The sequence below is a fragment of the Balaenoptera physalus genome, assembly GCF_965194825.1.
Source record: "Balaenoptera physalus genome assembly, chromosome: 16".
NCBI classification, from domain to species: Eukaryota; Metazoa; Chordata; class Mammalia; order Artiodactyla; family Balaenopteridae; genus Balaenoptera; species Balaenoptera physalus.
Genome location: NC_138898.1, coordinates 68,428,652 through 68,454,318, shown reverse-complemented (window position 1 = coordinate 68,454,318; position 25,667 = coordinate 68,428,652). Strand labels below are relative to the sequence as shown.

The window sequence follows — 25,667 nt, the reverse complement described above, 5'->3', positions numbered from 1 at the left end:
GTGCTAATATCCCCAACTTACTGATGAGGAAACTGAGGCTCTGGAGAGGCCAAGTGACTTGCCCAAGTTCATGCAGCCCATGATTGGTGGAGGCTGGAATAGAGACCAGGTCTGCGTGACTTTGGAGACCACACTCTTTACCACAAAACTATGCAGATCTAATGTTGGGGAGGGGTGTCTTTTTAAGGATGAGTATACAAATCTTGACCAAGTGGAACCCTGGTGAAGGATCTACTTGAGACCTGGACAATCAGGTCCCCTGGCCCCTTTCAGCTGCTTCCTATCCGTGGGACGAGGTGATGATGAGGGCCGAGGAGATGTGGTTATCTTATACCCATATTCTTGCTACATCATGCTCTGGAGAACCAGGCTTGCAATCTCACAGCTCAAGCTCAGCAGAAAAGCTTTTGCTTTTCTGTCTCAACTCTGATTAAGTCACCTGCCCCCAGTAAGCCAATCACCAAGGCCCAGGGATATGGTGCTCTGATTGGCCAGGCTGAGTCACATGCTTCCTGCTGGAGTTGAGGATGGCATCACCTGAGTGATGTGGTCTGAGAACACAAGGTGGTCCCTCTCAGGACAACTGGGGAGTCATGCCCAGAAGTAGGAGAAAGAGATGCTGACCACACAAAACCAAAACATGCCCACCACACTTGTCAAGCCTCACTATCTCCCATCTTCTCTGGGTTCTGAAGGTTATAGGAGAGAGAGAGAGAGTGATTTGAGGAGAGACACAGAGGGAATGGAAGATAAGAGGGAAAGATAGAATTATCCTTACAGAGAGGTTTGCTCAGAAATGGAAACACAGAACTAGAGAAGAACCAGAAAGATTTCCCTTCAACTCCTCAAGAGAGAGAACATATAGGAAGAAATGTTTTAAAAGCCCAACCCTATATATCCAGACAAAACTATACAAAAAGATACATGCACCTCTATGTTCATAGCAGCACTATTCAAAATAGCCAAGGCATGGAAACAACCTAAATGTCCATTGACAGATGAATGGATAAAGAAGATGTGGTACATATATACAATGGAATACTACTCAGCCATAAAAAAGAACCAAATAATGCCATTTGCAGCAGCAACATGGATGCAGCTAGAGATTATCATATTAAGTGAAGTAAGTGAGAAAGAGAAAGACAAATACCATATGATATCACATATATGGAATCTAAAATATAACACAAATGAACCTATTTATGAAAGAGAAGCAGAATCACAGACATAGAGAGCAAACTGGTGGTTGCCAAAGGGGAGGGGGTTGGAGGAGGAATGGAGTGGGAGGTTGGGGTTAGCAGATGTAAGCTTTTATGTATAGAATGGACAGACAACAAGGTCCTGCTGTATAGCACAGGGGACTATATTCCATATCCTATGATAAACCATAGTGGAAAAGATTATATATATATATAATATGTATTATTATATATATATAAAGAATATATGTATATAAAGAATGTATATATGTATAACTGAATCACTTTGCTGTATAGCAGTAATTAACACAATATTGTAAATCAACTATACTTCAATTAAAAAAATGAACAAAAAAAACCCCAGCCCTGATTCCCTCATGCCTTCAGTTTTTGTTCTGTAGGTATGTAGAGCTCTGGGAGGATTCCTCAGGATACTTTAAAAGGAATTGGGGAGTGGGATTCAGGAGGAAGGTCAGTGGGTAGAGCTCAGACCCCTCCTGGCTTCAACCAGATCTTCCCTACTTTCATCTGTCTTTTCACTACATTTCTGTATAAGATCTTGTTTGGGAAAAAAAAGGGGTTCCTCTCTGTTAAACACTGTTCTACACCGAGATATTCTCAATAATAAAGACCTTTTGTTTACCTCTGTCTCTCAGGTGCTTAGTGCAGTGCCTGGCACACAGTAGGCATTCAGCTGTTAAATGGATGGCTGAATGGCAACAAGGGAAAAGCAATTGAATAAAATTATGACTGGAAAATCTGAAGTCGTGGAAAGGAAGCTAAGGGCTTTAGGAGCACACAGAGAACTGGTGATGCCCTTCATGTGGGTATAACCACAGACCAAGCCTTGCCTGCAAAGACAGCTGACCATTGACTGCCCCCTTTTTGACTTAGACACAGCTCTAACAAAATAGGTAAAATGTTTGTGATGAGCCGCTGCTTAATAATAACTTCACTCTTTCAACATTTATCAAGAGCCAGATATTTGTCAGTAATCTCATTTAAATCTCATAATGGCCCCATGGAGTGGATGCTACAATTAATTATTTTGCTCACGTCACAAGAGATTAAGAGAGATTAAGCAACTTGGCCAAGGTCATGCCTCTGATAGGGCAAGGCCAGGTCTAAATCCGTCTCCCTGATCCAAAGGTCCCAGTACTTAAGCACTCTGCTATTTTCTCACCACATCAGAGGGCATTTATGTTGGTTCTGCAAAAATATTGTGTTGGCCAAAAAGTTCGTTCGGGCTTTTCCGTAACTTCATGGAAAAACCCGAACGAACTTTTTGGCCAATCCAATACCTCATGGTTTAGAGTTCAGGCAACACAGTGAGAGGAGCATTGATAAACTGAAGCATCTTAGATGGCCAGGATGAAAGTGATGGTGGGATGGATGGAGAACCTTTGTAGGAAGTGAGTCTCTTTATCAAGGAGAATAAAAAGACTCTTGGGGGAATGAAGAGACCCTTCAGATCTCTTGAGGGCCATTGGGAGAAGGAGGCATTAGATGTGTTTGGGCTAGTTTCAGGGATAGACACATCACATCTTCAAGCTGACAGATTTTTTTTTTTAATTAATGATGTGTGATTTTATTTAAATAATGAAAGAGCAGAATCAGGAAAAAGATAAAAGCAGTTTGAAATTCACCCTAGTAGTTTCACCAGCTTTCCCTGCCCTCCCAGCGTATGAAATGTTAAGAGTCTCAGGTACATGGGGCCTATGATGGCAGTGGGAAGCGACCACGTCACAAGGAGGTTACTGATGGGGGATGGGGAGGCTTAGAGAAAAAGCCACCTGCCCTGCTTTTCCCATGAGCCTCAGCCTCCTGTGCTGTGTGGCCCTTTTTCTCTGGGGAGCAGGTAAGTTCCTGTTGTGAAGTTGTTGGATTCCAGTCTCAGAATTTTCTCCTGTGGCTGCAAATCCAGGCTCTTTCCTGAGATTTTTCTGCACTTTCTGTGTCTTTCCTTCAGGCTCCATGGACACTGAGGTCACCCAGAGTCCTGGACATAGAGAACATTTGGGTGTTGCAGCTTTGCTGGTCAATCTGTGAGTTCTCTTCTTGTTCTTCCCATGGACCTTTTCATCCAGGTTTCTAGTCCTACAACACAGGGTTATCTTTCTCCTCATGCTGCTACCACAAATCAATCCAATGTTCCTTAGCTTTCAGTATCCAGATTGAAAATCTCCTTATTTTGATGGGATTTTTTAGATTGCTTGCTTTTAATATGATTAACAATATACTTGGATGAAAAGGCCTCTTCTTGCTCTTGTTTTCAACTTGTTCCCTCTACCCTATTTCTTTTTTTTTTTTTAACATCTTTATTGGAGTATAATTGCTTTACAATTTGTGTTAGTTTCTGCTGTATAACAAAGTGAATCAGTTATATGTATACATATATCCCCATATCCCCTCCCTGTTGCCCCTCCCTCCCACCCTCCCTATCCCACCCCTCTAGGTGGTCACAAAGCACTGAGCTGATCTCCCTGTGCTATGCAGCTGCTTCCCACTAGGTATCTATTTTACATTTGGTAGTGTATATATGAGTTGACAGATTTCTGTGCAATATGGAGGATGAGCTTTCTAGAACAGCACTTCTTAAATGTAAGTGTGCATGAGAGCTTGTTAGAACACAAATTCATAGGCCCCATACCTGGAGGTTCTGATCCAGCAGGTCTGCGGTGGGTCCTGGCCATTTGCATTTCTAATATGCTCCCAGATGCTGCTATTTCCCAGACCACACTCTGAGTAGCAATGCCCTAGACCAAGGGTCAGCCAACTTTTTCTGTAAAGAGCCAGAGAGTACATATTTGAGGCTTTGTGGGCCAGTCTGTGTTGCAGCTACTCAACTCTGCACTGCAGTGTAAAAGTAGTTACAGACAAAATGTAAAGAAATGAGCACGTGTTCCAATAAAACTTTATTTACAAACACAGGCAGCCAAGCCCTTCTGGTCAGTTAGGCTTCTTAGCTGACAGCCACGAAAATCACTGGGTAGTTTAATGAGACAAGGACTTCATTACCTCTTTCCTTGGCAGGTCACCACTGAGCCTATCGCCACCATGGGCCATCACCTTGCCCAATGTTACTGATTCTTTAAGAACACCCAACATCTCTTTTCCATTGTACCAAGTTATCTCTGCATCTTGATCTCAGTTGGAGGAAAGCAAAAAAGGATGTGCTCCATCTCTGCCCATGTGATGTCTGTGCACATGAGCAGCCCTCCTCTGAAGCTGGAAGATGTCTACACAGGTGTAACTCATGAGCGACAGAGTGCTGGCAAAGCATCCACATCTGAGTGAGCTCCGTCCTCCCACATCCGCCACCTCGACAAGATCTGCCCTGGAGCTGACAGATCCAGACTCTTGTGCCAAGAGCCTTGGAAAGGCTCAGGCCCAGTCAGCCAAGTCTTCAGGTCTAGAACAGAGTATATGATTGAACCCAGCACAGGACCAAACTCCAGTTCCTTGAATGCCAGAAAATTCTTATCTCCAAAAACTGAGTCTTTACCAAATCCAACTTACCTATTAGTTTGAGATCACAGTGGCTCTGTTGGTTATGACGTCAGATACTCCCAAGTGCAGTCTCCTGGATAAGAACTGGGACCTGTTTCAAAGAATTCCTTGAACCAGCCTCATTCTACTTCTAAGCCCCGATCAGCTATGTTGAACAAATACATAACGCGTGCACACACACACACACACAAAGATTTCATTAAAGAATATTTGTCACGCACACTCAAGGAATCTCCGAAGAACCTGGCTTAGAGGCCATAGATTCAGAAGCATCGCTGAAATGGCACCACAGCCTTGTGCAAGGGCAATGACCAAGGGGCTTACCCTGACCCAGACACCCTGGTCCAACGGTTGGCACCGGGCGAGGGATGCTATTGCAAGGATCTCTGCCTTTCTGGCCTCTGGAGGCTGAGCATTCCTGCTGCTCCCCTCCCCAGAGTGGATCCTCGGGGACAACCAGCTTCCCCTTCAAAGTCTTGCACGGGTATGGCTGATTGGAGGGGTCTATGCCACACGCCTGTCGCGTTGCTGCAAAAGTTGCCGGGAAAGAGAGTGTTAAGCTTATACCATAAAGTGGAGAAATCTCCCAACAAAAAAGGATATGCAAAGGAGCAGAGTGGTCACAAAGAATGCCCACTACACCTCCTAAGACAGATTTTGGGGATTAGATTCAACGCATCTAGGGCCCCAATCCAGGGTTTCTTCTACTTTTCCCCTCTTCCCAGATTCACTTCAATTTCCACCCATGTCTTCTATGTTCTTTAGCCCTCAAAGCATATGCTATATTACCAATCGCTCCCCACCCCCGGCCCCTCAGGAAGAGCCTATTTCTCCTAAGACTGAAACCCGCATTCTTAGCAGTGCAAAATTTGTTTTCCTCTTTCCTGAAGAAGAGGGAGTCTCCAGTTTTTCAAAACAGGTGGCAGGGCTTCCTTGGTGGTGCAATGGTTAAGAATCCGCCTGCCAATGCAGGGGTCACGGATTCAAGCCCTTGTCTTGGAAGATCCCACATGCCGCAGAGCAACTAAGCCCACGCGCCACAACTACTGAGCCCGTGTGCCATAACTACTGAAGCCCGCATGCCTAGAGCCCGTGCTCTGCAACAAGAGAAGCCACCGCAATGAGAAGCCCATGCACTGCAATGAAGAGTAGCCCCCGCTTGCCACAACTAAAAGAAAGCCCGCGTGCAGCAACAAGGACTCAACACAGCCAAAAATAAATAAATAAATTAATAAATTTATAAAAACACGTGGCAGGAAGCAGAAAAAAAATCAAGAAAGAGATGAGTTGAGCAATTCATATTATAACAGGTCATCTCCAGCTCATCTAAGAATCCAAATTGAAAACAAATTGGTTTAAATTGTGACAAGACAGCTTTCTGACGTTCGGGCTTGTGGCAACATGGAATTCTTTCCTGGAGATCTCTAGGGAATTGGCTGGATCCACCTAGTTGGCTGGCATAACTGAGACATAGTTGGGTGTGGAGATAGAGATATACATTAAGTGGCTTTCACATGTCCCTGCTAGCTTTGCTTGCGCGCTGTTAGTGCGTGGTACCAACTGCACAGGATGATGGTGCAAAGCTAGACATTCCAATGAGGCCAGGCACATGAGTGTATGTGTGCCTGGTGGGGTGGTCGTGGGGCAGGGGTGCAAAGTCAGCTGGAGCCAGGAACAAAGGACTGTTCCTTGGTGTGGCTTAACTGCTGCCGATTATCCCCTCTCCATCCCAAATAAGTTTTGCGATTGCTAGAGAAATTGAAATTGCCAAAGACAGAAGTTGGGGTGTATGCGAATATTTTCTCTGACTCTTACTTAAACACTGGAAACTTTCCTGAGACTATAAATATGATTGGGGCTCAGCCATTTCTCTCTTTGTAGCCTATGAAAATTAACTTAGTCCACAGGGACTGCAATCACCACCAAACCCCCCAAGTGTGGGCTCTTCCTCCACACTGACAAAAATAACAGTTAATTAGGCCGCAACACCCAAAGGAAAGTGAACTTACACCACCGGGCGTGGGGCAGCATGCAAGATGTTGCCATGACAACCAGCATTTACCGGCTCTTCAATTTTAATATATCAAAGGCTAGGGATAATTTCCTAGTGAGAATACATGAGGGTGGATTTCCTCCCCCCCCCCTCATTCCTTCTGCCAGTCTTTTGCCAGTACAGGAGCTCTATTCCTGTGGCAACCCGTTTAAAAGGAAGAGAAGCCTGTGAGAGCATTGAACACCAGGCATGGTAGGTACTCCTGGAAACGCTGTCTGCCTTGGAGGCGCAGGGAGGATGGCACAGCATGCTGTTCAGAGTCCAGGCTGGGTGGAAAGAATTCCGAGGCAGGTGAAGTGTGACCTGTGAATCTTTGCCCACGTTTCCACGTGAACTTTCTGTTTTCATGAACTTTCCTTCCTTCCTCCCTCCCTCTCCTTCCTTCCTTCTTCCTTTCCTCCCCTTCTTCTTATTTTATTGAGTGCTTACTCTGTACCAGGCACCTAATAGGCATCACCCCATTTATTCTTCATAACTACACTGTAAGATAAATATGATTCTTATGTTACAGATGAGGACACTGAGATTAAGAGAGGTGGAATGCCCTAATCACATAGTAAGTTGCAGAGCCTGGATTTGAAGGAACTCGGATGTCGCTACCCAGGGCCCTCATACGCTCTATAAATAGAAGTAAATATGTTTATTATTATTATCATTGCCCTCACCACCATGTATTAGTCAGCTATTGCTGCATAACAAACATCTACAGAATCTCAATGGCATACAATAATAAGGATCTATTTCACTTCAGGATAGGGTGGCTCTGATCCTCATGTGTTTATTCTGGTGCCCAGGCTGAAGGGGAGGCAAATACCCAGGGAAAGCTCTTCTCATGGTGATGGTAGAGTTATAGAGGGTCTGCCCAACCACACAAGCACATTTCAAATCCCTCCTGTGTCATGTCTGCTAATATCCCATTGACCAAAGCAAGTTGCATGGTTGAGCCCAAAGTCAGAGTAGGAAATACACCCTCCCTTTCGTAGGATGAATTGCAAAGTTTTATGGCAAGTGTGTGGATACAGAAAGGGGTGAAGAACTGGGGTCCAAAAGGTCATAGAGTTATTGCTGTCATCATCATCATCCTCCTCATCCTCATCCTCATCCTCATCATCATCACCTCTATGGACCAGGCCTCTCTTTACCTTGATCTGTGTTTAAGTAATGAGTGAGTTCTTTAACTAAGCTCTTCAAGAGTACCAGTCATTACTGGAGCAGCTAGTCATTCAACTGGATTAAGTTTTCCATTAATTTTTTTTAAAAAGAACCTCATATATTGGTTTATCATAATTTAAAAAAATATTGTGGTGACTGTAGTTCAATATAATGTTTCTTTTGAATCACTGTGTACTTCACTTTATACATCTAAAAACCCAATTTTTCTGAGATGGGTTTCATAGGCTTCACCAGACAGCTGAAGATTTCTTCTGCACGAGAGTATTTAAGAACTCTTGGTCTTCATCGTGTTTTTCCCTGGCACAAGGCATCAACTTGATTTATACTTACAGCTCTACACATCTGTAGCAAGCTTTACAGTTGACAAAGTCTCTTTCCCCCATCTTTACATTTTATCTGCATAACCATGGGGACCTGCAGGTGACATACCCACATAAAGTTTCTAATAGCCATTCCTTTGGTAAATGAGGCATTTACCAGAAATTGCAATAATTTCAGTATCTGAACCTAATAAGTGAGGAGTGGTCAATTTTACTTTGAGAAAATCTGAAAATATAAGAAAGTAGGCTCATTGTTTTAAAGAAGTAAAAGCTATTTAAATTTTGTGTTCATTCTCTAAATTTCCACATTTGCAAACCTCAAAATGCTCAAAACACCTTACTTGTTCAGAAACAAATCAGGAATAAGGACAATCTTGAACTATGAAATATAATAAAAATGCAGGATTATTTCTTATAGGTTCAACCAGGTACAAAGTGCTTTAAAAAAGTTTGCTTAAACATTCCCTTGCAATTTGTTTATATATTACTGTAACCTGAGGAAAATATTTATTTGTCTTTTTTTCATAGAGTCTTACTAGCCACTCCATCTCCAGCATTTAACACAATACCTGGTACAGGTATAAGCTCAATAAATATTAAATGAATGGGAATTTTTGGAAGGGCAAATCCCAGCTCTGGAATAGCTCACGTGGCTCATAGAGTCTAAATCCATGAGTGTTCTCTATTAGTAGGTAATTCTGCTGAGAGAGGTGGGGCAGATCTGGAGTAAATAGAAAAGCAGCAGATGAACAAGGCCATTCTTGTTGCAGTGACGCATTGGTACAAAGCGATTATTTGTTTTCTCTAACACAACGTAAAAAGTGCTAACGGGATTAGCCTTTTGTGATGAATACTAATATGATATGAAAATGAATGCTAATATGCAATGTGAAATTGCTAACAAAGGAGAAAATTGCTAATAGAATTCAGTGGACCTCAGTGACAAATGCTTTGTACATCCCTCTGGTCTGGCCAAGGCTATTCTCGTAGCACGGGAATGGCAGTAGGCTGGGGGGAAATCATAGCATATGAGTTGCTTGGTGATGGGTGGATTTCAGTTGCTTCCTCTGAAATTACCTCTTTGTAGGTGGGGATGTGAGAGGAGGCACACACAGAATAACCACAAACATACCCACTTGGGCTTGCGGTGTGTGGAGTATCCAGTGGCGAGGTCTCCACAAGAAGCTAGAACATGGCCCTTTCCACCTCTGTGTCAGGCCTTTGAACTTTTCCAGTGTTCTTTCCCATCTAGCATGCTGGTTGGCCTTACTACAACCTTGTGCAATTATGAGGCAGACATGCAAATGGAAAAGTAGACACAGAGAGAAGTGTCTCACCTATAGTCCCCCCTCCCATCTCTCCACTCTCCATCTCCTCCAGCTTCTCCCCTCCGCGTCTCCTTCCCTTCCTACCAGCATACTGATTTTCCCTCCTTTTGTTGATGGCAGGAGATGGCTTAAATAAATAACTTAGATTGGTTTAAAAAAATCAGTCTGTGCTAACACAGGAAGTGACCAGGTTCTGGTCTCAGGTTCTGAGACCAGTGATGGCAGCATAGGGTGTTTTAACTCAAATGGGTGAGGCAAAGAACTCTTGGAAAGTGAAAGCTTTAGATGAAAGTCTTCAGGCAAAGGAGCTATGGAAGGAACAAGGGGAGAAAGCAGAGATAAAACCCTTAAAAAAATTCTGATGACCCAGATGCGAAGTGTGATTCCTTTGAGGAAGGGAAGTTGAGGCACCACCTCAGGGACATAGCGAAGAGGGTCTTGTCCTACACAAGAGAGGATTCCGTGGAAGATAGAGGAGAGGACGATGATTCTTTGGCTATCAAACCACCCTGGAAAATGTTTCAGGAAGAAAAGGCTCATCACAGGAAAGGGGAAAAGAGAAATGCAGGCAGCGTAGTCATTCAGCAGAAGGCGGGAAGCTTGCTGGAGTGAAAGAAAACTGAGGAGGACAGGATAAAGCCTGCTGGAATGAGAAAGACAAAGGAGGAGGGAGATGGCAAGAGAACATTCCAGGAGAGGCGGGGCCACCCGGAGCAGTTAGAGAGGAAGCACGATGAGGCAGCAGGAGGAGCCGGAGCGCAGGGAGCGCGAGGCTGCACATCCGCCCCCGGACCTGAGAGCGGACGTGACGTTACGTGAAGGCACGGCCACTGGACACAGCCGCGTGAGCTGGGGCCCCGCGCGAAGCCCGTAAAAGAGGAGGAAGTGGGGGAGAGAGACCTGCTGTCTGCCTTACACGGGATCGGCGACGTTGAAAGGAGAACCGGCTGAGCTGACTCCTTGCCCGTGGAATCCAGCTCAGGTTCTGAGGAGGAAGAGGAGCTGGGCGTGGGGTGGGGAGGGGGGCGGAGAGGAGAGTGCGCAGGGGGGGAGCCGTGGGGGGTGGAGGGGGCGGGGGGCAAGTCCGAGGACCCGTCTGGACCCGAAATGAGTGGAGATGAAGAGGGAGGGAAAGAAAACCATACTGTAGTTGTTCCGGAGTCACAGTTTGACCGAGGGCTGGGGAAAGTGAAGAAGGGGAGGGAGGCGTGCGGTGGGTGAGGGCTCCCTGCAGAGCAGCACCGGGACCCGAGGAGACCTCCTGCGACTCCCAACCTAGGCGCCCACTGAGCTCAGACAGGAGCCGCCCAGCACCCACGTGCCTGCAGGGCCGTCGGAAGAAACCAGGGCCTGGCCAGGATGGAAGGAGGCACTGACGGGGCGGTGCACAGAGCACAGGACAAGAAAACAGACGGATTGCGGCTCTGAAGGGGCTGCAAGTGGAGAAGAAGGAGGGCTTCTGATTACGCTGCTGGGGAAGGTCAGCCTCATCCTCAAGGCCCAGCACCCCAGCGTTATCACCTGTCGGAGGGACGGCCATGGGCAGCAGCGTGGACAGATCTACGCCGTGATGAGCTGCGTACACCATGACCTCGAGCCTGACGGAGACCGTGAAGCGGCCTTTCCTCGGGGAGGTGAAGAGCCTGATGCTCCCTCCAGCTGCTACACTGGCGAAGCGTCTGCAGGACAAACTGGATCCAGCACAGAAGTCCAAACTGCTGCTGAGCCGGGCGGGCGTCCTCAGGTGCGAGTCTGGCCACACCCTTACCGAAGGTCACACCTGGTCAGCGTGACCCCGTGGTGCTGCACCTCAGAGAGATTGCTTGGTGCCGAGGAATAGGACACCAGTGGACACGCGGTCTGTAGGCTGCATCTTTGGGAGGGCCGCTGACTCAGAAGCCACTATTCCCCGGGGAGGTGGAAATCAATTAGCTCAACATAGTGTTTGAGGACCTGTGGACCCCCCGTGAGAAAATCTAGCCTGGCTACAAAGACCTCCCCGCAGTCAAGAAGATGACCTTCACCAAGCACCCCCGTAACAAGCGCCTTTCTCAGACCTGGGCCTCCACCCGTGACCTGCTTCCCAGGGTGGAGGGTCCACTCGGAAGACAGCCTCGTGCACGACTGTTGCCATGAGCTCCCCCAGCCCATCGGCCCCCCAGTGTTCCCGACGTGGCCCATCAAGAGCGAGCAGCGAAGAGTGAAGGGCGGCACCTGCCTGCAGCCCCCTGAGGAAGGCCTGGGTTACAGCCGGCTGGGCGTCGGCCTCCACAAACCAGGGGGCCTTAGCTGCAGGCCTCGCCTTCAGCCTCAAGTTCTGAGGTTCAGAGTGGACCCCAGGCCAGCCCTGGGGAGGGCCAGCTGACGAGGTTCAGTCAAGACTAGGGGCAGGCGCTGGAAACAGACCCAGATCCTGCCCGGACTGGACACACCTGCTGCTGGTTTGGGTTGCCCTGGGTCGTGACCACGTAGTCTTGGATGGCTGGTCTTGTTTGGTTTTCCACGTTGCGTTTTTGTTTCATCTTGGCTTGTAAATTTCTAGAATTAAATCATGTTTTCTTTCCTGTGGGAAAACAACATCGAACTTACTCACCTATCCCCTTCCTGCTCTCTCTCTCTCTCCTCCCCTTCCATCCATACCCTCTCCACCTCCCTTATTCGTCAGGCTCCCTCCACATTTTCCTCCTCCACTTTCTACCCCTCCATTGTTTCTTTCTTTTCCACCTCCTCCCAGTCTTCTCCTTTTCCCAAATCCTTGGCCCCTACTGTTTGTATCCAAGAATCATTTGCTCCAGCAAAAGCTAACATTTATTCTGAAAACAGACTTTGGTTTGGGAGCAGCTCATTTTGAAATCAAAGTTAGAGTGAAGACTTGGCTCAGGTGCTCATAAATACTGCAAAGATACGGAAATTCTCTGAGCCTCAGATTCCATATCCATCAAATGGATTTCCTTAAAGGGTCGCTGCGAATAGCCAACCTTTAATTGCAACTATGATTGCAGCTAGGACTATATAGTTATGTGAACTATAATTGCAACTCTTCAAAAGTGGGTATGTGTGGGAAAGAGGACTGGGAAGGAATATTGAAAGACTGAAAATGGCTGACTAGGGTGATTTTTTTTCCTTCTTCAAAATTTTCTTTAATAATGTTGTTTCATTGTATTTCTATGGTTCTCCACCTTGTCAGACTCAATGCCCTTTTTTCATAACTAATATTTTGTGATGTCCCCTTTACATGAAATGAAATTCATAGGTTATATAACTCACTTACACATAATTTCATAAAAAGTTAAAGAATGCCTTAACTATATTATACAGGAGAATAACAGAAAAGTAATTTGTATAAAATAATTTGTATTTCAATAGGTAGCTGCTTGGCTGTGAATATAGAAGAGATGATGAAGGCAGATTCTTGCATCTCTATCTAGACTCACCACGAATGGGTTGCTTGCAGAAACCAACTGACACAGATGTGTTTTACTGGGGACTCTCGTACCTTGAGTGGCTTCGCCACCAGTGATGGGGGTTCCTGAAATAGTAAAGGAACTGCTGGTAGTGTTCTTAATAAAACAAAGTGAGGTTTACAATTTAGTCCACAGACATTTCAGTATAAATTAAGACTGTGAAAAATTAAGTTTGTGTTTCTAGGGAAAGTAGACTTTATAAATAAGTTTTTCACTGACTGAGTGTCCAGAGGGACATTAGAAAGTCAGCTGGGACTTGGGCAATTCTGCATGGGCTGAAGTGGTCCTCTCTGTGGCATGGGTCCCACGCTCTCAATATGCCTGGCACTGTACCTCCAACAATCAGACAACCCAAAGCTTCCACACATTTCCAAAATGCCTTCTGGGAGGTGGAATCTTCCACGCTGAGGCCGCAGCTATGTTTTCATTTTAAAAAAAAGCAAATACTCCTGCTCTGTGAGGGCTTTGACAACCTCTGGGCTGGCGTCACTCTCTCTGAGGCTAAAAGCAACAAGAATAGCGGCACTGATCCCACATCTAGAAAATTGAAAGTGAACTGATTTTTTATCATCTAACCTGACAGGTTCAGCACTTCTCTCCTGTCACATTCCTGTCTGTCCTCAGAGTTGTTGAACAGAATCTTTCCACAGATCCGTGTTATTGCTAATAGGATTTGTCTTAAACTGTGTCCAGCCTCCTCTTGTTTCCTGAGACCATGGTGGATTCTCTCCTCTCCTCCCTGAGCCCAACTTTCATTGTATTTCAGCTAATCAAATAATTCCCTGCCAGATGGCAGGGAGAAAGCATGGCCCCTGGGAGAAATGATGGTGCTGTCACCAAAGGCTGGACTGGTCAGGACCAGTTTGGATTAAAGCCAGATACTCTCAAGGTGAGACTAACAGTGAGGTTTGCAACAGACAGTCCCATCTGGACAAAGCAGACGTTCCAGGATGCTGGGACTCTCCAGTGGCGAACAAGCTTTGGTCCATGCGATGGGCCTGTGGAAATCTCTTCTGACGTCAGTGTTCTGTCTGCTTCAGAGTTGGGGGGGATCTTAGTAGGGCTTGGGATTTCAAAAGGAAATGGTTTGGCTCAAGTGGAGAATTTAAGGTTCTTGAAAAAAGCTCTCTATTCATCCTGTGATTCTAGCACCATCCTGGAGGCTGGATCCTTCGTTCTAAGCCTTTTTCCTGGAATGTATTATTGTTAAAAACAAGACAACACAGTCCCCAAATGGAGTCGCTTATGCTAAGCCCTACATCACCAAACTGAGATTCAATTTCACCACAGTTTCAGCCCTCCCGGAAGTGGAATCTTAACGTAATCAGGGATCACCTGCTCAGCACTAGTGAGGCCATCGCTGATAGACCCTCACCAGCCCCTGGAGGAAAGTGACGTTGCCATGACCAATCCTAGTTTGTCTAGTATAACTTCCTTGTTCTGCTCCCTTCTGCCTATAAAAGTCTTTCATTTCGTACAGAGCCTCAGAGCTCCTTTCTATGTGCTAGATGATGCATGATTCATGAATCATGGAATAAAACCAAGAAAAATGTTAAAAAATTACTCTGTTGGATTTTGTTCTTTAACATTATCTTTGGAGGTTCTTTCAGTTGCTCGGCCAAGACTTTGGACTGAGTTTCCTATTCTTTAGAGTCTGAAAGGAAGGTACAGCCCTACCCTGGAAATTCCTCCTCCTCGCCCTCCTCTAAAGTATTGCCTTGTAACATTTCCCTAAGGTTAGTTCCATCCAACCACTGAAATATTATCTAAAGATTATTTCAAAGTAAAAATCCTAGATCTGGGCAAAATGGGGCCAGTCTGTGTGTGTGTGTGTGTGTGTGTGTGTGTGTGTGTGTGTGTATGTATGAGTGTGAAATTCTGCCCTATTTCCTCTAGGATGTGATATTACATGAATCCTGGTGCACATCTTTGAACCACAGCTTAGTTACACGTGCAAATCATGTATCATCTTCGAGGTTTATTCCTTCACCTGTGAAACAGAGGCAATAATGGTATTGTAGGGGAGGAAAAGTAATTTTCCCTCTACCTTTCTAGTTTCCTGGCTGAGGACCTCCCCTCCCAACCGCTGAAATAAAAGACAAATAAATAGGAGAAAAACAAACAGAAGTTTAATAACATGTATACCTTCTGTATACATGGGAGATACTGAGGAAAACTGAGTAACTCCCCAACATGGCCCAAGCCATTACCTTAAAAACCGTCTCCAGCTAAAGAAAAAGGAAGATGTTGGAGGGGATGGTTCAGGTATGGGAGGTTATCAGGCAAAGCTTAGTAAACAAGGGTGTGGTTCTTATACAGATTTAAGTCACTTTCTCCCTAGATAAGAGTTTCTTGTGATTTAGAACCACCTTTTCTTCCTGGTACTGAGAGAGAGACACCCTTACAGATGAAGATTTCCCTCATAAGTATAAATGTCTCTTACAAAAGGATAACTTCTACTCTGCTTTCAGAACTTTTCCTACGTCTGCTGTTTCTTAAAAATAATCAGCCTAAAATAATCTTTATGCTAAAGAGGTATATTTTGGGGCGGTGAATCCTTGCTCCCATTTTTTGTCTACCTTATGGGGTTGCTGTGAGGATTAACGAGATTCAGGTGTACAGTAATCATTGCAGTGCCTGGCTCACAGCAGCCCCTCCTCAAATCGCCCCTACTCGCTCTGTGCTCAGTCTGTCTTGTCTCCACTCAACTCTTGGGCCCCGTGCGTCCCAGTCCCAAAGTTGCTCCCATCAAAAGTGAGAATTCTTCCCCTTCTCTCATGCCCTGTGCATTTAAGCCATCGGTAAGTCCAATGAGCTCTCCCTCAAAAACATGCCTGAGTCTGTTTCTGTTTCTTCGTCTCCACCGCTACCATCTTCCTTCAAGCCTTCACCTTCCATCACCTTGGCTGTGGCAATACCATCTCAATTGATCCCTCTGTTTGACCCACGGCCTTTTAAAATCCATTCTCCTTGTGGCAGCCAGAGCCATCTTTTAAAATTTTGACTCATGTCACCCCTTTGCTTAAAACTGCCAATGGGTCCCCATACCACTTAGAATTAAATTTAAGATCTATCAGACCCCTGCTCATCTCTACAATCTCATCTCGTACCCTCCCTTCCGTTCACCGTGGTTCTGCTACACTGACCTCTTTGTTTCTCCAGTAAGTCAAACTCATTTCTCCCTCCAGACTTGGTACTTCTGGTCCTTTCAGCCGAGGATACCCTTCCCGGGGTGACTTATTTTCATTATTCAGGCTGTAGCAGAATTGTCACTTCCTCAGAGAGGCCTTCCCTGACCACCTTGTCTAATGTAGCCAATGACTATAGGATCACTAATAAGGTGACCATATAATTTATGATCAAATCTAGAGCACTTATAGGAGTGAAAGGGCCTCTATAACAATTAAGCCAGGACAATAGTCCTGGTTCAGTCAAGGTGTGTGATTGCCTTTCTCCTTATTCACGCCTTCTCTATCGTATCACTGTGCTTTATCTTCATAGGCCTTGTCAATAACTGATATTATTTATTTACATATATATTACCTCTCTGCTCTCTTACAATGTAAACTCCAAGAGGATGGGGCTGCTGTGTCTTTGGTTCACTGTTGTACCCTCATCCCCTTGAAAACTAAACTGTGTGTTTAGCACATAGTAGATGCTCTATAAATACGTGTGGAATAAAATGTATTGACTGTAAGGCATTGTTATTGCCATGGGTTAGGTAGTTGTGGGTGACTTATCCTGGCTACAAGTCACTTGTCATTTGGAACAACGAATCATAAAACCTACCTTTCTCTGCTGACCAGGAATCGTGTTCTTGTCCATATCAGGAGATTCCAACCAAAGCTGGCTTGGGGTATACAGGGCCACCCAGAGATTACTTAGTTACTCCTGGTGACCCCCTTGTTTGAATTAGGTTTGCTAAGTACAGATCAGGAAATAGTTCCAGGAGTGAGAGGTACTTACTTAACTTGATGGGGAAAATGTCATGGTTTTGCAACATTTGGGGCCATAAAATCGCTTTCCCTGTGTATTGATCGGAAATGCCAGAAAAGCAGTCCTAGAAATAACACAACAGGATCACTGAATTAATTAGTGTGGGTACCGATTGTGTAAGATTTGGTTATTGTGGAGTGGGGATTGGATTGCATATTAATATTCAAGTCCTTTGGAAGTGGCACCGAAGGAAGACCCCTCCCCCAATCCTTTGGTTCCTCCACAGCCAATCCCCCATGAGATGGGATTTCTTGGGGGCTCCAAACAGAAATCCCCTTATCCCAGGCAGCACAAATTACAGGCCGGTCTTGGACTTGCACTATTTACATTTCTATAAAGGAAGGGCCTGATATTATGTAACTGTGTGTGGGTTCTGAGGGCTTCTAATGGGCCTCCCTTTGTACAGTTTCTCAGCAGCCAATTGAAGTTTGTAAGCTGAAACAAAGAGACTCGAGTCCATCACTCCCTGACCACACTTCTGCGTCTGGCCTGCCTCTAGGAAAGCTAGCACCTCCCCTTCTCTTCTCAGCAAAGCTCAGCAATCCTTGTTCAATCATGGTTCCTCCTGGGAAGAAAAAGATAGGTAAGGACCAGCTGTGTTCTGTTGTTAGAACTTCAACTGAAGCCAGGGAAAGTCTTCAAAAGAGTTGACCTGCATTCATTCATTCTAAAATGAGGTAATGCTGCTTAATAGTGTTAAAGGAAAATTCAACTGAGTAAATTTTAAAGATCTAATTGGCTTTATTGAACAATTCATAAATCAGGTAGCATCCCATCCAGCAAGTAGAAAGGAGCTCTGAGGAGCTGTATAAAATGAAAGGCTTTTAAGGGCAGAAGTGGGAAGGGATAAGGAAAGGGCTGATTACCTCATCTTTCTCTGGGGGAATGGAGAGGGTCTATGTGGCAGATTAGTTCATTGGCACTGTCCAGGAAATTCCAAACTGACTGGTTAAGACTACATTTCTGGGGGAGGTTGAAACTGTAATTAGGTTAGGTATCAAGCCCTGGTTCGGTGGTGATGTGGGCTTAGCGCAAGTGACTCCATTTTGGGCCTGTTGTTTCTTTTTGACAATAGTCAAGAGTATCCTTTAGGGTCAGTAGGAATCTGGGCTCTGTCACTTATTAGCTGTATGCCCTTGGACAAATTATACTTCTGGGTTTCAGTTTCTTCATTTGTCACACAAGAACAAAAATTGTACCTTCCTCATTGGTTGGCTGAGAGCATTAAGGTACAGCATACATTTAACAAATATTTATCCAGGGTTAGAGCTCCCTATTTGTCAGGTACTATACTTGGTGCTGAAGGCACCAAAGTAAATAAAATAGACAAAAAATCCCTGCCCTCATGGAGATTATATTCTAGTAGGAATAGACAGACAATAAAAATATAAAAATATATTAATACTATGGAGGGAGATAGAGAAGCTGACATTATTTGTGAGAGCATGGTGGAAAGTATCACTGGGAATGGGACCATTGGGCAAGACCTGAAACACAATCCAACTAAAGACCTTTATATGGTGCACAGAGGTTGTAATATACATGTTAGCTATTTTTTATTCATTAACTCATTAATTTTGTTAGCCACTCATCCATTCACCTCCACATTCGTTCAGTAATTCAATGACTAATTCTCAATCACCCATCTATCTCTTCATCTATCCATTCATCCTTCAGAAAATGTCAGGTGAAGGGATATATGCATTGTGGATTGAATGCCCATCTTATCATCTGACCTGAGGTTCATTCAGGAGGAATTAGGGAAGGGAATTGAAGGCTTGGGATGGTTATTGATCAGAACATGGTGTATTAGAGTTTTTCACAAAACATAGGATAGAAAGAGCCTAAGTGGTTTCTTTTCAAGCTAACGTTTATTGAGAATATACTTTTTGCCATGACCTGTGATAAATGCTTTATATGCATTATCTTATTTAGCACTGAGAAGTTAATTTGTAGTTGCTACTTAATTTGTAGATGAGAGAACTGAGTCTTGGAGATAGCTAATCAGCCTGAGGTCAGAGAGTGATTGGCAAAGTTAGTATTCAAACTTGGGTTTGACTTCAAAATTCATGGGCTTACATGCCTGGGCATATACCCACACAAAACTCTAGCTCAAAAAGATACATGCACCCCTATGTTCATAGCAGAGCTATTTACAATAGCCAAGACATGGAAACAACCTAAATGTCCATCGACAGATCAATGGACAAAGAAGACATGGTATATATATATATATATATATATATATATATATACACACACACACAATGGAATACTATTCAGCCATAAAAGGAATGAAATAATGCCATCTGCAGTGACAGGGATGGACCTAGATTTTATCATACTAAGTGAAGTAAGTCAGAAAGAGAAAGACAAATACCATATGATATCACTTATATGTGGAATCTAAAATATGACACAAATGAACATAACTACGAAAGAGAAACAGACTCACAGACATAGAGAACAGACTTGCAGTTGCAAAGGGGGAGGTGGGGTGGGGGAGGGAAGGATCGGGAGTTTGGGATTAGCAGATACAAACTAGTATATACAGGATGGATAAACAACAAGGTCCTAGTGTATAGCACAGGGAACTATATTCAATATCTTGTGATAAACCATAATGGAAAAGAATATGAAAAAGAATATATATATGTATAACTGAGTCACTTTGCTATACAGTACAGCAGAAATTAACATAACATTGTAAGTCAACTCTACTTGGATAAAACTTTAAAAACAAACAAACCAAACTAAAACAAAACAAAACAAAAAAACAAAATTCACAGGCTTAGCCAGTTTACTGCAAGGACTCCACCAACTCTGGGTCCATTAGCCAGTCAGCTGACCCCTTTTACCTTCATATTCTCAGTCATCAGATGGAAGATTCCATTTCTGCTCAAATCTCAAGGATGAATGAGAGGACGTATGTGTGTGGCCAGGCATCAGGAATTACCAACCAGAAGGGGTGCCATGATTGATTCACTGTGCTCCAGCTCCAACAAGCCTGAAAGGGCTTGTTATTATATGACCTTTCATTTCTCAAGCCTCTGATGATGGTAAGACAGCAGTCTGCATGCAAGGTGAATTTGAACTGCTACCTGCTTTCCAATTCCCACTGGAAGGACCCTTAGCAGGCTAAGAAGCTGGAAGAGGTATTTCACTCTGGTTTCCAGTAATTTGTTCTGCTCTGTGAACTTCTGTGTCTGCTTGTCCAATTTCATGAAAATCGGATTCATGAGTGTTAACTGGTGCTGCTTAGCTAGTTTAAAAGGGATAGTGTCAAATGGAGGAAGAGCGTCCTGGTGTGATGGTTGGATCCCTAGGCTGCTAAGAATCAGGGTTCTGCATGAATGCCAATATCACAAGTTATTGTGGCAGCCTCCTCCAAGCTACTCTTATAGAAGGCAGTATCACCCCAGAGACCTTTGAAAGGAGGAAGGACACTTATTCCATTAGAACAAGGAGAGGATTTGCTTAAGAGACTGGTAGTCTTGGTCAAGATGTTCATTCATTCATCAAATCTTTCCCAAGCACCTGCTATGTGTCAGGCTCTGTTTTGGGCTCTGGAGAACCAGTGGTGAATAAAACAAATTTTCTGTCCTCATGAGGTAGGTACCTCTATCTGAGGTAGGTAAACAATAATCAAATGAATATATGATTTAATGTCAAGCAGCATTTCCATCCGATGCTTCTATAGTCTCCACTAAGTATGAAAAAAAGTTTGTCTTTTTTTAAAAAACAGCTTTATTGAGATATAATTCACTTACTATAGAACTCGACCATTCAGTGGTTTTTAGTATATTCACACATATGTAAAGATCATCACCACAGTCAATTTTAGAACGTTTTCATCACCTCCGAAAGAAACTGTAACCTTTAGCTATCACCATCTTATATCCCAACCCTCACCTGCAGCCCCAGGCAACCGCTCATCTACTTCCTGTCTCTATAGATTTGACTATTCTGGACAGAAGAAAGGTCTTTTGAGAGTGAGGGGGCAAGGAAGGAGCTCTTATTATCTCCACCTCCTAAAATGAGGCCTCTTGGACTCAGTTTCCCTTGGAGCTTTCTCCAAGGAAAGATCCAAATTTCCACAGCTTTGGTGTCTGGAGGTGGTAGGCAGTGCTCGCCAGTGTGCTGACAGAGGCATGACAGAGATGTTGCAGGTTCAGTTCCAGACCACTGCAATAAAGTGAATATTGCAATAAAGCAAGTCACACAAATTTTTGGGTTTCCCAGTGCATATAAAAGTTATGTTTATATTATACTGTAGTCTATTAAGTGTGCAATAGCATTATGTCTAGAAAAATTATCTGCATACCTTAATTAAAACATAGTTTATGGCTAAAAAAGCCTAACCATTATCTGGGCCTTCAGTGAGTTGTACTAGTAACGTCAAAGGTCACTGATCACCATCACAAATATAATAATAATGAAATAGTTTGAAATATGAGAATTACCAAAATGTGACATGGAGAAGTGAGCAAATGCCGTTGGAAAAATGATGCAGTAGACTTGTTTGATGTGGGGTTGCTGCAAACCTTCAATTTTTTAAAAAAAAAATGCAATATCTGTGAAGTGCAATAAAGTGGAGCAGAATAAAATAAGGTGTGCCTGTCCACAATTACTCTGTTATTATCTTACCTTCCACCTCTACACCCTACCTGAGGTTGCATACTCCCAGCCAGCAAATGCTGAGCATGAATATGCATGCGCAGACACAGAAGACTCCTGTCCCCTGTGCGGTCACATCTGAAAGCAGTAATAATCATGTCACGTTTATAGAAGCCCTGCCTCAGTCCAGTTGCCATAGTTCCCTACCTGGGCTCTGCAGTAGCCTCCTCTCTGGTCTCCCCATTTCCCATCTGGACTCGCTTCCAACCTGGTCTTCCTAAGATACCAGGATAGATGTTACAAAGCATGAATCTGACCACGTCGCGCTGTGCTGATGAAAATCCTACATGGTCTTCATGATAGTCGAGGTTCCTCTTCATGGCCCTGTATAACCTGGTCCCTGCCAACCTCTCCAGTGTTATCCATCACTATTCCCCCTTCACTATCTGAATCACTTGTGGTCCCTGCAAAGTACCACGCACTCCCTAGCAGACCTTTGCACATGCTGTGGGCCTCTCTGGAACACTCTCTCCTGCCTATATTGCCTAACTCCCACTCATCCTTAAGGTCTTAGAGATTACTTCCTTTGGGGAAGGAATATTTCTTCAGGATGTGGTTAGGTACTTGTATTAGTTCTCTATTGCTGCTTTAAAAATTACCCCCAAATTTAGCACTTTAAAACAACAGATATTTATTATCTCACGTTTTCTGTGGGTCAGGAATTCAGGAGTAGCTTAGCTGGCTTGTTCTGGATCAGGGTCTCTCGTGAGTTTAGTCTTGACATTGGCCGGGGCTGCAGTCATCTGAAACTTGATGAGGGCTAGAGGATCTGCTTTCAAAATAACTCACTCATTTGGCTGTCGGCAGGAGGCCTCAGTCCCTAGCCCCATGGGCTGCTTCATAGGACTGTTGAATGTCCTTACAACTTGGTAGCTGGCTTCCCCAGAGTGGTCCAAGAGACAACTGGGAGGAAGCTACAATGCTTTTTATGTCTGCAGTGAACTAAATGTTTATGTACCCCCAAAATTCATATAATGAAGTTCTAACCCCCAATTCTAGGAGGTGGGGATTTTGGGAGGTGATTAGGTCATGAGGGTGGAACCCTCGGGAGTGGGATTAGTGCCCTCATAAACAGGACCCCAAGGATTCCCTCTCCTTCTTTCCGCCATATGAGGATATGACAAGAGGATCACAGTCTGTAACATGAAAGAGGGTCCTCACCAGAACCTGACCATGTTTGCACCCTGATTTCAGTTCAGTCTCCAGAACTGTGAGAAATAAATGTTTGTTGTTTATAAAACAGCCACTGGCATTCTGTTATAGCAGCTTGCACAAGGTAAGGCAATGTCCCAGAGGCTGATGTCACATACTGTGGCTTCTGTCATATTCTATTGGCTAGAAGTGATGCATTAAATATGGCTTACACTCAAGGGGAAGAGAACTAAGCTCTACCTCTTGAAAGGAGGAGAGTTTGTGGACACATTTTAAAACCATCATAGAGCCCCTTGTCCATGGTCCCACAGCGTCCTCCACTTATCCTTACATTAGCACTTAGCAGACTATGTTGTCACAGTCTGTCTCCCTCACTACTCCACCGTGGGTTCCTTGAGCATCAGGACTGGTTTCCATTTACAGTTATATTCCTAGATCCCTGCACAGTGCTTGGTAACCATCTATTTGTTTGAATGACTCAACGACCTGTCTGGACACGTAAAACCTATAGATCAGTGCTTTTCAAATTTCCATGCATATCCATCACCTGCGTGGTTTGTTAAAATGAGGATTCTGGTTCAGCAGGTCTGGGCTGGAGCCTGAGATGCTGTTTTCCTAACAAGCTCCCAGGTGGTACTGATGCTGTGCTTCATGGAGCGGGAATCTAGATCACATGTCCTACTCCCAGACAAGCTTAATAACCGAGCTGGGGCGACACTTCATCCGGCAGGACAGCCCGAGGCCACCCACACAGCAGCGTCAGCCCAGTCGTGGGCACACCTACTGCCTGCTGGGCTCCTCTTCCTTCAGTGGCCTAGGATGAAAGAGGAGATGTCAGTAAAAGACAGTCAAGAAAGGGTCCGTGGAATACAGAAAGGCTTCCAAGGTTACGTGTGTTCTCAGTTCGCTCTGCAATGCACAGCTGGGCAGGGGTCACTCATGTACAGGCAAAGGGGTTGTGAGGCCTGAGCAAGGGCCAGAGGGAAACTGGCTAAAGTGCCAGTGGGCAATGGCAGGTGATGGAGTCCCCACGCCCACCCCAGAGAACTTATGGAACCCAGTCTGTCTGTGTGATCAAAGCACCGCTTTGGCTGGAGGCAGGGAGATTAAGAAGATGATATATTTGTACTGTTCTTCACAGTTCTTGGGATGTACAATTCTAAGAGTCACGTTTTAAGGAAAATTGAGTAGAGCCAGACCATTGAGATGTTTTCCGTTAATACCTTGGATCTCACTTTTATCCTTGTGGCTCTGATTTTAACAACATGGGGCACTGGTGTATATGTGTAAAGTCTGTGGTCTTAAGACAGGCGATTTCTTCTTACTACATGAAGGGCTGATATAAGCATAGGGTAATAATGATAATTCCCAACATTTGGGGAACAGTTTCACATCCATTTAATCTAGGGGTTCTCAACCTTGACTGCACATTAGAATCACTGGGAAGCTTTACTGATTACTGATGCCTGGGTCCCACCTCCAGAGATTTTTTTTGACTTAATTCGTCTGGGGTGTGCTTGGGCAGCATTTAAAAGTCCTCTCCAGGGGCTTCCTTGGTGGCGCAGTCGTTGAAAATCTGCCTGCCAATGCAGGGGACATGGGTTTGAGCCCTGGTCTGGGAGAATCCCACATGCCACGGAGCAACTAAGCCTGTGCGCCACAACTACTGAGCCTGCGCGTCTGGAGCTTGTGCTCCACAACAAGAGAGGCCGCGACAGTGAGAGGCCCGCGCACCGCGATGAAGAGTGGCCCCCGCTCGCCACAACTAGAGAAAGCCCTCGCACAGCAATGAAGACCCAATACAGCCATAAATAAATAAATAAATAAATAAATAAATAAATAAATAAATAAATAAAAGGCATGACTTATTAGCAATTTATTCGTGTTTCATTCCTTAGATTGGCTAGGATAATTGAAAGAAAAGAAAAAAAAAAAGTCCTCTCCAGGCAATTCCATTTTGTGGCCATTGTTGAGAGGCACTGATTTAACCTTATAAGAACGCTTCACTAATAGGCAGATAAGATTATCCTTTCTTTTCCTTTCTTCCTCCCTCCCTCCCTCTCTCTCTCTCTTTCTTTTCTTTCTTTTCTTTCTTTCTTTCTTTTTTTCTTCTTTCTTTCTTTCTTCCTTTCTTTCCTTTTTTCTTTCTTTCCTTTCTTTCTTTCTTCTTTCTTTCTTTCTTTCTCTCTCTCTCTCTCTCTCTTTCTCTCTCTCTCTCCCTCCTTCCCTCCCTTCCTCCCTCCTTTTCTTCCTTTCTCTCTCCCTTCCTTTCTTCCTTCCTTTCTTTTCTTTCTACAAATAAAAAGCTGTATCACAAAATTGACTGACTGGCTCAAAGTCACACAACCAATACGTGGGAGGTTCAGATCTCAAACCTATGTTAACTGGTTGTGCTTTTTCAATTTGTATCAGTATTGCCTCCAAGTGGCCAGTATTATGCCTATTACAAAGAAAGAGAAACTGAGTGTGATGGTTGATTTTATATGTCCACTTGACTGGGCCAAGGGATCTTCAGATATTTGGTTAAACATTGCTCTGGGTGTGTCTTGGATAAGATTAATATTTGAATCAATAGAGTGAATAAAACAGGTCACTCTCCCTAATGTGGGTGGACCTCATCCAATCAGTTGAAGGCCTGAATAGAATAAAAAGACAGACCTTCCAGCAAGTAAGGGGGAACACCTCCTGCCTGACTGCTTTGAGCTGGGACATTGGTCTTTTCCTTTCTTCAGACTGGAACTGAGACATCAGCTCTTCTTGGGTCTCGAGTCACCAGCCTTTGGACCAGCAGCTAC

At 44.4% G+C, this 25,667-nt stretch overlaps 1 long non-coding RNA gene across 2 annotated transcripts in view; it reads left to right on the top strand.

Annotated features, from left to right (window-relative positions):
• Window positions 1-17,451, top strand: part of LOC309646346 — a 218,325-nt gene extending 200,874 nt beyond the window's left edge. Inside the window, exons 4-5 of one of the 2 annotated variants that reach the window (XR_014255307.1) lie at window positions 12,954-13,936; window positions 14,197-17,451. This is a non-coding gene — a long non-coding RNA (uncharacterized lncRNA). Of the gene's footprint in view, window positions 1-3,168; window positions 4,221-12,953; window positions 13,937-14,196 lie in introns of those variants that run through there. The other variant, XR_014255308.1, reaches the window with a different exon arrangement.
• The last annotated feature ends 8,216 nt before the right edge of the window (window positions 17,452-25,667 follow it).